This window comes from Rana temporaria, chromosome 9, assembly GCF_905171775.1.
Source record: "Rana temporaria chromosome 9, aRanTem1.1, whole genome shotgun sequence".
Taxonomy (NCBI): domain Eukaryota; kingdom Metazoa; phylum Chordata; class Amphibia; order Anura; family Ranidae; genus Rana; species Rana temporaria.
The window spans coordinates 116,375,500-116,388,045 of record NC_053497.1 but is presented as its reverse complement, the minus strand read 5'-3'; the positions used below and the strand labels follow the sequence as shown (position 1 = coordinate 116,388,045).

Here is a 12,546-nt window from a genome sequence, read left to right as displayed (position 1 = left end):
CACAATCACTAATGCACACAGGACAAGTCATGTAAAATGAGAGGCACAGACAGGCAAACCCAGGCAATCCAGCATAATGGCTTAAAGGAAGGAAACTTTCAGAACCAAGTTCTGAAAGAACCTTCACTTACCTTATCCAACGCTGCAGGACTCTGCAAAATACAGGCAGTCCAATCTTCACCCATCACGGAGAGCTGAGTCTGAAGACCTTCAGGGACCGGGGTCCATGGACAGGAACACCACACCCCTGGACCTGTATCACACCCTCTCCGTAAGCTTTTGGTATTGGGTATGTCCAAACCACTGAAAACCCAAGATCCAGTCCTCAAATGAGGAGCATTACAGGCAAAACTCCGTTCTTCTCAACCGAGGCCCGGGTACGGTCCACTTTGGCTAAGAAGCACTTTGGATGGATCCGGTTTCTATGGAGGCTTTTTAAATCCAGCATGGATCCCTCCAGTGGAGCTCCTCAGAGCACATGTTCACTCGTGACCAACACCTTAGACACAGGCGAAAAAACTCAGGTACTCCCGGTATGGGAGGGGTTATATAGGGGAGGGAACTTCCTGCCTTAAGGGCGTGCCAGTGTCCATCACCTGAAGGTAGACTCTATAACCCACATAGTAATTACTATGCTTCTCTGTGTCCCGAGATGTACGATAAAGAAATATATTTTTATATACAATTGTATTATATTAGACTTTTAAATCAATATCATCAATTTAATTAAACAATTTTTTATTGTTGGCCATTATTGGCACCTTTAGTGCATGAAAAGATCAGGAAAAATGCAGTCTATAACCATCTCTTAGATCATGTGCTCAGTCTCTAATCATCTTATACAGGAGATGGTCAGACTGCAGACATGATACAAGAGATTAATGCAGCCTCACCAGTGTCCATCAGATGCAGCCTACCAGTACCCATCAGATGCGGCCTGCCTGTGCCGTCATGCAGCCTGCCTGTGCCGTCATGCAGCCTGCCAGTGCCGTCATGCAGCCTGCCAGTGCCCGTCAGATATGCAGCCTGCCAGTGCCCGTCAGATATGCAGCCTGCCAGTGCCCGTCAGATATGCAGCCTGCCAGTGCCCGTCAGATATGCAGCCTGCCAGTGCCCTTCAGATATGCAGCCTGCCAGTGCCCGTCAGATATGCAGCCTGCCAGTGCCCGTCAGATATGCAGCCTGCCAGTGCCCGTCAGATATGCAGCCCAACAGTGGCCGGATCAGAGCAGCAATCTTAGTTTGTCACTGAGCAGTATTTGAATTGCCCAGGCCGCGGTAACAATGTCATGCCTCCTGTGATCATGTCACGCTGATTCAATGTCCCACCAGTGAATCAGTGTGCCGTCTGTCACAGGAGGTGTGACATTGTTACTGCGGCCCGTGCAATTCAGCTCTGTGACACACGGAGACCGCCGCTCTGTGGGAGGGAGGAGAGGAGGATGGAGAACTGGGGCGAGCCAGGATGACACCCCCGCAATGGTCGGCACCAGGGGAGGGGCCCCGTCCCATTTGCAGCTACATTATCGACAATGTGCCAAAAAAACAATTTTCTGCATTTTTTTTTGTTTGGCCGCCTAAATTTCGGTGCATCCCTAGTGTCACTCATTTGTGCTTTAGATATCCAAAGAGAGAGAGTGAGGCAGAAATTAAAAGGGGGTAGAGGTGGAAAGTGGAGGGGGACATGGAACAGACAGAGGAGAGAAAGATGATGGGGGGGGAATGGACCAGGGACAGTTGAGAGCTACATAGAAGTAAAAAAAAAAAGGGGTGGGGATGGGGGGGAAAAAAACTTATGCAGACATTTTTTCACATATAGTAGCTTTGCCTCTTAATACATACACAGCACTATGTTTCTGGTAAAACATGAAAATGTAGGATATTTCAGATTGATTTGCTGCTCACCATATACCACCAGCTGACAGGACAAGTGAGCAGACCCAGACTTACCCATGTTGATGTTGTATTCAATTCCAGAACAGATTGCTCACACACTGCGGGACATTTAGAGTCTGATGTCAATAAAGGCAAAGCAGTTTCTGCAGGAAAAAAATAGACATTCATGATTTACTTCAGGGGGAAAATCCCTTATAAGAAAAATAGATACACTTCATAGCATTGTAAACAAGATAACAAATTTAACAAACGGATGTGAATTTTCTTTTTTTATCTCCATATATTTTACAGTCTTCACTTCAATGGGGAAACTAAGCATTCACTGCAAGAGCACGTGCACTGAAAGTCAGAGATTAGTTCCTCAAAAATGAGAGCAAACGAGGGATATTGAGCACAGTGAAAGCAGCCACTACTGGAAGAGGCTGAATTGTTTATATTATGTGGGGGACATTACTTTTCCTATAAAAACAGGATAAGTAAATCACTTTTCTTTTCAAATGTTTCTTACAGAAATTTGGATTGCAACGCAGTGTGGATGTGTATTTGGGTGCAAAAAAGTTTGAATATTATGCTACCATGCATTGTTGTAACATGCATTCTAACATGTCATGATGTGCATTATCGTGTAAATTAGCCCTTATACTTAGACTGTGAACATGTGAAAAGGAGCCTAGGGCTCAAACTGCTGCCTAAAGATACGTAAACTAAAATATTCAAATTTACTAAATATATTAGAACAAGGACTTTAAAGCCCGCCCTAACCCAATCAAATTCACCTCCACTGTGCTACCCCACCCGTCCCACCACTGGTAGACTGTGTTGGAGCTTACACAGGGTTGATAATCTTGCTCCAGAAAAGACAGTGTTCAGGCTTGGCCATTGGTTGCAAGGTCTGAGTACTGCATCAAGGGAAGAGCGCAGAGTATTTTGTGGCACTTCAGAGGTGGGCATTGTGCTATCTGACTGTACAGCATAAAGAGGGTTGAAATACCATACCCCCTCAACTTTAAAACATGCAAAAAAAGGGACACAGCAGAGAGGAGGACAAACAGTACACACCATACATGAATGCCACAATGCTCCTTCTTACAAAACTGCTCAATAAGTGATACAAATGAGAGCCTTAGGCTAGATTCACAAAATGGCAGCCTCTGAAAAGAAAGCTGCAATAGATCGAGGAGAGATATCTCCATGATTGATGAAATGCCTTAAGCCGCGTACACACGATCGGAATTTCTGATGTAATAAAATACGATGGAATTTTTCATCGGAATTCCGATGAAGCCGACATCCATTAGTCTTGCATACACACTGTCAGACTAAATTATGACCGTCCAAAACACGGTGACGTAAAACACTACGACGAGCCGAGAAAAATGCATTTCAATGCTTCCGAGCATGGGTCGACTTGATTCTGAGTATGCGTGGGTTTTTTCTCAGATAAAGTTGCACACAGACCATCGGAAAAAAATAAAACATGTTCTATTTCTAAACACCGACAGAAAAAAGTCTAATGGGGCCCACACACGATCGAAATTTCCGATGAAAAAAGTCTGTTGGACTTCGTGCAGGAAAAGATCAGGAAAAATGCAGTCTGCAGTCTCTAACCATCTCTTGTATCATGTCCTCAGTCTCTAACCATCTTATAATTCTTGAGAATGATGATGATAAAAATAATATAACAATATAAAAAATTGCATGTGCCCAGTAAACTCCAACCTTTGGCGTATGATCAACAAAATTCCTTATGCAACATGATGGAAGACAGACATATCAGGGGTTCCTATTAAATCATTTATTTGGCATACACATACAATTATCAGGGTGAGCTAAAGATGGGAAGGCCTGTAAAAAAAATGAAAATTGGAGGGAAAAAACACCTTTTTCACCCTTTTTTCTTAGAAAAGATTTGGAAAAAAGAAGGGTGGAATATGTTATTTTACAAGTTAAATATCTATGACATGGTATTTAAACTATATAACATGAAAACCTTAAAATCTTTCTGAAACGTTATGTAGTCTTGCATTATTGTAAGTTCTCTTAACCGAAGAAGACAAGCAAATCCTGGAATACAATCCATGTAGTACTGTACTTCTCAATGCAGTTCTAAAGCAAGAGAAATATGCATTTCTGCCACTAGGGGGCACAGCAGGGGAAAACCTCCAGTTTAGTCTGCTTGTGGGCTCCATCACCTCCTAGTTGGGTGACTGTTGGGATACAGTATATGATAGCTTCTGTTCTATCAGACCTTCGTTAAAAAGGTAAGCGGGACCTTAGTTAAAAAAGGTAAGAGGGTAAATTTGACTGACAAATTAGTTTTTGAACCTTTAAATAATTCCTATTAACGTTCTACACAATCACAGCATTCTCAGTAAATCGTTTTTTCCTTTCCTCCTCTCAGTAAAATGGTGAGACCAACATCTAGAGTTTGGAAACATTTACACTGCTGAGAGCCAAGCTGCAATTTGCAAATATTGTGAGAAGAAATGACAAAAACACATCCTGGCATGCCAGAGGTGCCCTAAAGACATAAAAAAATACCATAATGAAAGTGCGAGTAGCTTTTCCTGCCAGTTCTCACTCCAGAAATTATTTCTGCTGCCTCTGGATCACAAAGGTTTTTTTTTTCACTAGCAACATCTTCAAGTAAGAAAGTGTTGCAAACCACAACCTCCCAAAAATACACAATACCTTAATTTATAGATAAAATTACACCTGAAAAATCAGAACATTGATCAAGCTCTTGTAAGAAAAAAAATATATGCTTCTGAATCAGCATGGTCTAACTGAAAAAGCATATTGGCAGGAAGCTTTTACATTATTATGAGGGAAAGGGGGGGGGGGGGGTGATAACCTGTTCTTATGTATGGTTTAAATGTTCTTAACACATACCGTATTTATCGGCATATATGGCGCACTTTTTTGCCCTGAAAATCAGGGCAAAATTGTGGGTGCGCGATATACGCCGATACCCGCGCCGAGTTTTGAATACTGCGCCGACATATACCGAGCGCAGTACACTCGGGTATAGTCGGCCAGTCTCGGCTTCTTCCGCGGTCACATCCTGGACGTACAGGACGTGAGCGCGACAGTTGCCGAGCCTGCCCGAGTGTACTGCGCTCGGTATATGCTGGCGCAGTATTCAAAACTCGGCGCGGGGAGGACGCGAGGACGCCGCAGAAGGACGCCGGACCCGCCGAAGAGGACACCGGACCTGCTGCAGAAGGACACCCGAAGCCGCAGAAGGACGCCAGACCCGCCGAAGAGGACACCCAAAGCCGCAGAAGGACGCCGGACCCGACGAGGCCGCCGCGCAAGACACCAAAACAGTAAGTACAAAAATAACTTTTTTTTCCACAGGATTGGGGGTCACTTTAGGGGTGCGCGGTATACGCGGGAGCGCGTTATACCGCGATAAATACGGTACACAGTTCTTGTTATTCCATTTGTAATAGTAATTAAAGTGGTTGGAACCCTAATGCCCTGTACACACGATAGGTTAGTCTGATGAAAACGCTCTGATGGATTTTTCCATCAGTTATCCGATGAAGCTGACTGATGATCAGTCGTGCCTACACACCATCAGTTAAAAAAACGATCGTGTCAGAATGCGGTGACGTAAAACACAACGACGTGCTGAAAAAAATGAAGTTCAATGCTTCCAAGCATGCGTCGACTTGATTCTGAGCATGCATGGATTTTTAACCGATGGATGTACCCACAGTTTTTTTCTATAGGTTTTTTATCCATCAGATAATTTTAAAACAAGTTCCTATTTTTTTAACCTATGGATAAATAACCGATGGGGCCCACACACGATCGGTTTGGTCTGATGAAAACAGTCCATCAGACCGTTTTCATCAGACTAACCAATTGTGTATACGCAGCATAAAAAGAAAAGAAAATGCTCCTGTTCCTTAACCACTTCCCGACGGCCGTACGACTATTTACGGCCGCAGGGTGGTTCTACTTCTCTGGGGCGCCGTCATTTGACATCCGCCCCTTTCCGCGTTCCCCGCGCGCGCTCTCGAGCGCGCAGCGGGGAACTTCTGTGCTGGCCATGTCTCTTGGACACAACCAATCACAGATCGCCGTGAACGGCCAATCGGAGTGGCCGTTTGCTAGGCGATCTGTGCGGCCAATGAGAGATGATCTCATATGTTTACATATGAGATCATTTCTCATTGCCGGCTCTCAGACAGCGGTGCTGTCAGGGAGAGAGGAGACCGATCTGTGTCTCTTGTACATAGAGACACAGATCGGTCACCTCCCCCAGTCACCCCCCTTCCCCCACAGTTAGAACACTAAGCAGTATACACATTTACCCCTTCCTCACCCCCTAGTGTTAACCCCTTCCCTGCCAGTCACATTTATACAGTAATTCGTGCATATTTATAGCGCCGATTGCAGTATAAATGTGAATGGTGCCAAAAATGTGTCAAAAGTGTCCGCCATAATGTCGCAGTCGCAATAAAAATCGCAGATCGCCGCCATTACTAGTAAAAAAAAAAATAATAAAAAACAATAATTCTGTCCCTTTTTGTAGGCGCTATAACTTTTGCGCAAACCAGTCGCTTATTGCGATTTTTTTTTTTTTTTTTTACTAAAAATGTGTAGAATACGTATCGGCCTAGACCGGGGATATGCAATTAGCGGACCTCCAGATGTTGCAGAACTACAATTCCCATGAGGCATAGCAAGACTCTGACAGCCACAAGCATGAACCCAGAGGCAGAGGCATGATGGGACTTGTAGTTTTGCAACAGCTGGAGGTCCGCTAATTGCTTATCCCTGGCCTAGACTAAGGATAAAAAATAAATAAAAAAAATTGAGCTATTTATTATAGCAACAAGTAAAAAAATTTTTTTTTTTTTTTTCAAAATTGTCGCTCTATTTTTGTTTATAGCGCAAAAAATAAAAACCGCAGAGGTGATCAAATACCACCAAAAGAAAGCTCTATTTGTGGGAAAAAAAGGACATCAATTTTGTTTGGGAGCCACGTCGCACGACCGCGCAATTGTCAGTTAAAGCGACGCAGTGCCGAATCGCAAAAAGTCCTCTGGGCAGGAAGGGGGTTTAAGTGCCCAGTAAGGAAGTGGTTAAAGCATGATCAATACCAGAGTGCTTTTGCAGTGTCATTTGTCCAATTCTACGTTATAAAATACATGGTTGATCCTGCCTGTTCCTGCTTCCCCTTATGTGTACTGACCACGGTAATCATGACCGCTCATCCACAAAATTGTGGTCAGATTACGTGCCTCTGTCATCCTGCTGGGTGTACACAGTCTCTCCCTCTCTGCCTGTCATTTCCTAGTCTGTGCTTTGAGCCAATCTCCTCCCCGCTCATTTCCCCCTGCCTCTATTGCCCTGTGGCTGTAAAGTAACACATATTTATATATATATATAATATGTATATATATATATATATATTACACACACACACACATACATACAATATACACACACACACACACAGACAGTCAGGTCCATAAATATTGGGACATCGACACAATTCTAATCTTTTTGGCTCTATACACCACCAAAATGGATTTGAAATGAAACGAACAAGATATGCTTTGTGTGTCCATTTTTTTTAAATATAATCCTAAATACCTTATTGCACAGCACCACACTGTGGTGACGTGACCTACCACTGCTGAATCTCAGCCCTTCCGACTGCTCTCCTTAGATTGGGGAAGGGGAGTGAAGGGAGGTCACGTGACCGGAGAGCAGCCCTATGCAAGAAGGTATTTAGGATTAGAATTTTTTTTAAACCGATACTTAATATCTTCATAAACAGAGGCAATGCAAGCGACTTTACAACCACCAAGTTTATTTTATCTACTGAGTAAGCAGAATTTTATTTGAAGCATAGTACTTTTGTATACACTGCATTTAAATGACTTTCAATTTGTAAAAAAATACTATTTTTTTCCCCAAACATTACAATTTGTCCCCTAAAAAAAAAGGGGGGGGGGTTTTCCCCCATGAATTCAAAATGTTCTGAAATTTTACATCTCTAGGGGTAAGCCCTCCCTGCTCACACTGTGGCCCCCTTGCACAATCATTAATTTTCCTCCTGTAGGTAGTGTTAGCTGCGAACGTGGCAAGAGACCAGAGGGAAATTCCCCACAGCTTGGAAAAGGTAGCATTTTAGAGCATTGTCAGTGGCACGCTGGGTCACATATAATTGACATAGACCTGTTAGCTGACTCATCTAAGCTGTAGTACCTCCATTCAGGTCAAGCAAGTCCTCCAGCTGAGTGACTCAGCCACTGTTCACAGCTACAGGCCACCAGTATCACAAGATCAGAAAAAATAAGTTGGCATAGGTTTTCTCAACTTTCCTGTACTTGTGCCAGACACTCGGGAGCTGGTATGAGCATTTCATAACCCAGCGCCACAATATTAGTTCCGTTTACCATTATCACTGAAAGCGGGAAAAAATAAATAAATCAGAAAAGCCATAATGGGGAAATTCCTCCAATAGGGACACTAGTTCTGGCTTCAACCAGGAATTCTCTCACTTTGAAGCGATTTCCTCTCACTTCCTGTTTTGGCTATGGGACAGGAAGTGATGAGAAATGTCCCCAATGGGCCACAAATGACAAACCGATAAACCAGATCAAGATTATAACCCTGCCTTACTCTATCCAAAATAAAAAAAAAAAGGCCTTTGGTTTTACTTTACTTTAAACATGTCAACTGAAAACTTAAATAATTTTATAATAATATGCAATTTGCCTTTTTCTTTTGGTGAACAATCAGCTGACACTGATATTTTTAAAACTGACCAGATGTGATATAGCTTTATCAGTATCGGGTTTAACCATCAATTAATTGAATTGTCCACTTCAGCCCAACTTATTTTGATGCACTGCTGCAAGCGGCGGGTTTATCGATTAACTATTGATGAGCTGTGTACAACTGATCAATACTAACGAGAGCTTGCTTGGTCAACACGTCGTAAATTTAGTATCAGCAGAGTCTGGGCTCTGTGCGCAGCTGGCCAGTTATCACGTTACAGAGGCTGTTACATTACTACAATTAGACGCTTAGCACTCTGTGCTGGAGACCGCTTCTCTCAGGCTTGATTAGATCTTACACTGAGAGATTGCTGACATTTTCAGATTAAAAAGCATATAAAAACATAAGCTGCTGCTAATATTCATAACTACTGTAAGCATGTAAAGTCCCAGTGTTAAGAATTTTTTTTTTAAATATAAGAAAAACACTATTTTTTAATGTTTAGAACAAAAAAAAATGATATATACAGTATCTCACAAAAGTGAATACACCCCTCACACTTATGTAAATATTTTATCATATCTTTTCATGTGACAACACTGAAAATGACACTTTGCTACAATGTAAAGTAGTGAGTGTACAGCTTGTATAACCTTGTAAATTTGCTGTCCCCTCAAAATAAAACACAGCTATTAATGTCTAAACCGCTAGCAACAAAAGTGGGTACACTCCTAAGTGAAAACCTCCAAATTAGGCCCAATTAGCCATTTCCCTCCCCGATGTCATTTGACTCATTAGTGTTACAAGGTCTCAGGTGTGAATGGGGAGCAGGTGTATTAAATTTGGTGTCATGGCTCTCACTTTCTCATACTGGTTACTGGAAGTTCAACATGGTACCTCAAAGCAAAGAACTTTGAGGATCTGAAGAAAAAGAATAGTTGCGATTCATAAAGATGGCCTTGGCTATAAGAAGATTTCCAAGACCCTGAAACTGAGCTGCAGCACAGTGGCCAAGACCATTCAGTAGTTTAACAGGACAGGTTCCACTCAGAACAGTCCTCGCCATGGTCAACCAAAGAAGTTGAGTACACGTGTTCAGCGTCATATCCAGAGGTTGTCTTGGGGAAATAGATGTACGAGTTCTACCAGCATTGCTGCAGAGGTTGAAGGGGTGGGGGGGGGGTCAGCCTGTCAGTGCTCAAACCATACGCCGCACACTGCATCAAATTGGTCTGCATGGCTGTCGTCCCAGAAGGAAGCCTCTTCTAAAGATGATGCACAAGAAAGCCTGCAAACAGTTTGCAGAAGACAAGCAGACTAAGGACATGATTACTGGAACCGTGTCCTGTGGTCTGATGAGACCAAGATAAACTTATTTGGTTCAGATGGTGCCAAGCGTGTGTGGCGGCAACCAGGTGAGGAGTACAAAGACAAGTGTGTCTCCCCTACAGTCAAGCATGGTGGTGGGGCTGCATTAGTGCTGCCAGAACTGGGGAGCTACAGTTCAGTGAGGGAACCAAGAATGCCAACATGAACTGTGACATACTGAATGCGCCCACCCCATGTGAAAGGGCCACAGACTTGAAAGGAAGGAGTTGAGTTGCTTTAACTCCTTCCAAACTAAACATTCTAGCTTAATTTTTGAAGCGCATGGATGCTACTCAAATGTTTCATGTTTTGGTAATGTGAACAGTAGGGCCGAAACAACGAATCGATTAATCGACAACTAATCGATTATGAAATTAATCGATTACCATTTTCATAATCGATTAATCGGCCAGTAACATAATGAGGGTTAAAAAAACTAAAATTAGCCCTTTATAGTACAAAAAAGCAAATCGCTACTGTAAATATTACTTTCACTGTCCCACGGTAAAAAAATTAACCCCTTACAGTAGCGATTATTTGCTCTTTTTGTACTTATTTTTGTTTTTTTAACCCCATTATGTTACTAAACATCTCAGGCCGGGGGTCACACCTCTATGTGTTTTGGTGTTTTTTGCCGAAACACACTTCAGTTCATTTACATGTTTTCCTATGGGACACGTTCACATCCATGATTTTTTTTTTCAGCTGCTGCGTATTTGGAAAGGGCAAGGACTTTTTAACGCAAAACGATGATATTTTTTTTGGTTAAATATACTTCAATGGAGAAGCTGCAGAAAAGCATGGAATGTGTTTTTGCGGCAATTTGTGTTTTGTAATCTGCCCAACAACAAGTTGTTGGGAAAAAAATGTAAAAATGCTTTTTTTTTAAGGCTATTATCCGATTAATCAAAACAATAATCGGCCAACTAATCGATTACGAAAATAATCGTTAGTTGCAGCCCTAGTGAACAGCTCTGTGCGATGTCCATACCATCAATTTCAGACTGCTTTTCAAGGCATTAGGAAAGTGTTAAAAATGCTCTGCAAACGTCTGCTTTTAATGCCAATGTGAACAAGGTCTTGACGTTTCCAAGCACTGCAATGATGATGGCTGACAAGCCTGATACAAGAGCAAAAGAGGCTGGTGTTATCTTACTTGCATCTTGGTGTGCTTTGTGTCTTTCTTGCAGATCTGTGCAGTAATCCAGAATGAAACTTTTCCTCTGTGCAGGGACTTTCTGTACTAAAGACCAGTCACGGCTGCTCTCTCCACATGTGCAGAGTAACTGGTCTTATCTCTGCCCCCTCCTGTAGTTTCCTGCAGGCAGCCTATGTTGGGTGGAAACTGCTGCCCCCCACCCCCACCCCACAGTGCTGCTCTCTGCACAGGCTATGTACTGCACAGTGATGTCACTGCTCTATTTACAGGGTAATATCTGGGTTTCCAAAGTGATTTGGTGCACACAAAGTGAATTTATATCATGTGTGTCTACTGAGGAATATAGTATAAGACCACTTTTACACTAGGGTGCTTTTCAGGCATTTTAGCGCTAAAAATAGTGCCTGTAAAGCTCCTCTTATGCCTCCTCAGTGTGAAAGTCAGAGTGCTTTAACACTGGGGCGGTGCGCTTGCAGAACGGGAACAAAAAAGTCCTGCAAGCAGCATCTTTGGGGCGGTACCCACTGAAATAAATAGGCAGTGCTGCCAAAGCAAAGGTTAAAAGTGCCCCGCTAGTGGCTAAAAAGTGCACCGATAAAATGACGGTAAAGCGCCAATTATGGAGATTCACCGTCTCCATTTGTCCTGTTTACTAGTATCACTAAAAGTAAAAGAAAATCCTAACTTTTGGGCTCTTACCAAAACAGTAATATACAGGAATACAGTAATAAACCTTCCTATGGGGACACTAGTTCCAGTGACAACCAGAAATTTCTCTCACTTTGGAGGAATTTCCTGTTTTTGCTATAGGATGGGAAATGAAGGGAAATCAGACACAGATGACAATAAAAAAAATTACATCAATCTCCCTGCATTCGGTGTGAGGTTCTGTATTATTAAAAGGTATTCATATAGCAGCGTCAATTTACGCAGCGCTTTACATATACATTGTATATTCACATCAGTCGCTACCCTCAAGGAGCTTACAATCCAAGGTCCCTAACTCACATTAATATACTAGGACCAATTTAGACAGAAACCAATTAACCTACCAGCCTGTCTTTGGAGCCTGGAAGGAAACCTGAGTAACCGTAGGAAACCCACGCAGGCACAGGGAGAACATGCAAACTCCAGGCAGGTGGTGTCGTGGTTGGGATTCGAATAGTGCTACCCACTACACCACTGTGCGCTTGATTACCTGTGTTTGTAATGCGTTTTCAGTGCATGTGTAATTTTTTTTTATATTTACAGAGTGGCGTTTACATGCATTTGTGGTGTGTTCATGTGCATTCTATTGCAAGGAATTTTTTATTTTTTTTTTAACTCCACAATTGTGTCAACTAGGCTCATTGAAATACATTCATTATTTTTGTTTA

The 12,546-nt window shown here is 42.5% G+C and overlaps 1 protein-coding gene across 5 annotated transcripts in view; it reads right to left on the bottom strand.

Annotated features, from left to right (window-relative positions):
• The window catches only part of RALGPS1 (Ral GEF with PH domain and SH3 binding motif 1), a 765,778-nt gene that overhangs the window by 651,391 nt on the left and 101,841 nt on the right, over window positions 1-12,546 (bottom strand). For all 5 annotated transcript variants that reach the window (XM_040324221.1, XM_040324220.1, XM_040324222.1 and 2 more), the window contains exon 2: window positions 1,951-2,039. The gene's annotated coding sequence lies outside the window, so the exon portion shown is untranslated. The remainder of the gene's footprint in view (window positions 1-1,950; window positions 2,040-12,546) is intronic.